Source organism: Nanorana parkeri, unplaced genomic scaffold (assembly GCF_000935625.1).
Source record: "Nanorana parkeri isolate BGI_ZX_2015 unplaced genomic scaffold, ASM93562v1 scaffold314, whole genome shotgun sequence".
NCBI classification, from domain to species: Eukaryota; Metazoa; Chordata; class Amphibia; order Anura; family Dicroglossidae; genus Nanorana; species Nanorana parkeri.
The window spans coordinates 1,401,956-1,405,079 of record NW_017306582.1 but is presented as its reverse complement, the minus strand read 5'-3'; the positions used below and the strand labels follow the sequence as shown (position 1 = coordinate 1,405,079).

Genomic DNA, 3,124 nt, shown 5'->3' with positions numbered 1-3,124 from the left:
TATCAGCTTCCAATTAACTGAAGTTAGATCACTAAAGGAAGAATTCTGATTGGTTGCTTTTGCACATTGCCCTTTATTAAGCAAAGCCAATGCGTAACTGTAGTCACATGAGCTGCTTTGGCTTCAGTTCCCTCTTTAATGGGTCAAAGGGGTAATTGGCACACATAATTTGGTTTCCAGATGAGCAGAGTTAAGCCGCTGCGGTCTGCGTAGGGGGAGGGGTCCTTCCACAAGGCTATAGTAGGATACTGGTGTGTATAGATTACAGTAGTAAACAAATCCTTATTCTTCCTCCCGCAACATATGGATTAGAAGAGTACCGAATGATGAGGCTGTTGGATAATACCCTATTACATGCCGCTGGTACGCCATGAGCACAAGGGGTTAAGACAATGGCTTCAGCTTCCTTTTAATTGCTTTCTTGCTCAAGTTATTAAAGATACAATGTCAGGTTTTCTCTAACATGTAGAGTATTTAGGGTCCTGTGCAGAGCCTCTTACACAGGGGTAGGCAACCTTGGCACCACAGCTGTCCCATGAGGCATAGCAAGACTGACAGCCACAGGCATGAGGGGATTTGTAGTTCACCATAGCTGGAGTGCCAAGGTTGCCTACCCCTGCTCCAACATAACCCACTCCAGTTGGTACGAAATGCTCTGCTCCTGCACATTTCCAAAAACCTCCTGGGCTTAGCCAGTGGACTTTTCTGAATGAATGAATGATTGCTTAAAGCTGAATGCCAGTTTTTATTTATAAACAAAATCTAATCAGCAGGCATGTAAAAAAAAATGTATAAAAAGGATCTGTCACTGCAATACTTTCCTCCTCTCTGGAGCTGCCCCCTGCAAACAAAAAAAAAGTCACACACTCTAATATTTCGTTGGACGGCCTTTAGCTTTGATTACAGCACGCATTCGCCGTAGCATTGTTTCCATAACCTTATGCAATGTCACAACATTTATTTCCATCCAGAGTTGCATTCATTTTTCTCCAAGATCTTGTAGTGATGATCAGTGGCGTCACAAGGGGGGTGCGGCTCGCACCATGTGACTGATAATGACTGATAGTCCCAGCTTATCCCGACGGATGAACCTTTCCTCCTCTCTTTGCCGCCATCCATCACCAAGATGGCCGCTGCCAGCTAAGTGTGCGTGACGTCATTACATACATGATGACATCCCAGTGGGTAATACCAGGCCTGGGGACACCTCTGGTGATGATGGGATAGTCGGACCACTGCGTAAAGTCTTCTCTAGCACATCCCACAATGGTTTTCACTGGTGTTCAGGTCTGGACTCTGTGGTGGCCAATCCTTGTGTGACAATGATGTCTCCTGCTCCCTGAACCACTCTTTCACAATCTGAGCCCGATGGATCCTGGCATTGTCATCCTGGAATATGTCCAATGTGCCATCGGGGAAGAAAAAATACATTGATGGAAAATCCTGGTCATTCAGTACATTCAGGTAGGCAGCTGACCTCAATTTTGGGGACAAAACTTTACTGACCAACTGAAGCAACCCCTATAGCTCTTACCTATTTGCTTAGTCAAATCAAGGTGATGAGTATTTTTTGAGGCAGCGTAGGTCTGCATTCAATGTAGATTGCCTTTAGGCAATCCCGAAAGACTCATCTCTTCAGGGAAGCCTATCCCACCTCTAAGGCTGGGCACACACCTGACAAAAGTCTTGCGATGGTTGTAAGGTAATTTAAAAAAACGTACGATCTGCCTATCTTGGACAGGCAGATCGTACTTGAGGGGCGGGCTTCCGATGACCGCAATGCCGAACGGGCAGTGTGCGCTTGCACACACCAGCCCGTCCGGCTTTTATCTTAAGAACATGCTACACACCCGCTGAACATCGTACGATGCTCGACGGGTTTTCGAACATGTTCCTAAGATATCGAAGATATCGTACGATGATCGTAAGGTGTGTGGGCCCCTTAACTAACTACTGAACAATCACATTCTCAAACAATTCATCCCCACACACCTACCTCCTCATGTATCACTTCCCCCTCCCTTTTAGATTGTAAGCCCTCAGGGGCAGGGCCCTCCTTACCCTCGTCTTGAATTGTATTGTGATTGTAATGTCTTCCTTATATTGTAAAGCGCTGTGCAAACTGTTGGCGCTATATAAATTATGTATAATAATAATGTATTTTTTCCATGACCTATGTATTGGGGGGCTGGAGAACGGTGGGAGCACTCTTCACAATGTGCACAGCATAGTTGCATACTAGGCAGAGTTTGTCCTCTTCTAATGTTGTCTCCTCAGCCCCCTCCCTTGCTGCTGCATAGCCCCCAGTACCATCGTCTCTGATGCTTTATTGGGGTCTTCTTCCTTCGTCCATTGAACATCCATTGATCATGCCACAACTGTCCATGTGCGATGGAGTTGGACCATCTTGGCACTGGAGTTCATTCTTTTGTCTTCTATAGATATGTATACGTATGCCCAGCAGACAGTGATGGTAATAACTAAAAAAAAAAATACTCTTAGAATAAAGGGAACAGAGTTTATTTTTGTTTTTTTTTAATGCAAAAATACTTTATTGGAAACTTGCTTACAAAGCACAATCACTGCTGCATTTATTGTAATATCACAAACGATTTTGCTTCATTATTTCAGGTAACAGGGACACATGTCAGTAATCCAACATGGATGTAGGAATGCAGATGCAGAGTAGACTGGTTGGATCCTCCTGGGTGGGACACAGCTTAACTGTTCTCTGCCATGGTCTGCTTGCCAAACAGGAACTCGCCCATGCCGTTCTGGGGCACCCCAAGGCCAGGGTCGGATTCCCCACAAGGCCACCGAGGCCCGGCCTCGGGGGAGCAGGAAGCAGAGGGGCGGCAGGGTTAAAACTAACCCTGCCACTCTGTGTAAACAGTGAGAGGGGAGAGCAATCTTGCCCTCTCACCTGTCACAGGAGCTCCAGCACAGTGCTGTGCTAGAACACTGGTATAGGAGGTGACAGGTTCAATAAAGAGAACCTGTCACCTCCAAATGCTATCACGCAGGGGCTTGTTAGCTCCTGTGTGATAGCGATAAAGTTAAGTGAAAAAAATTAATTGATAAAATAAATAAATATAAATTTAAAAAAAAAGTAAAAAATAATAAT

At 45.2% G+C, this 3,124-nt stretch overlaps 1 pseudogene; it reads right to left on the bottom strand.

The window, feature by feature from the left end:
* Positions 1 to 2,608: 2,608 nt before the first annotated feature.
* The window catches only part of LOC108788228, a 12,717-nt pseudogene continuing 12,201 nt past the window's right edge, over positions 2,609 to 3,124 (bottom strand).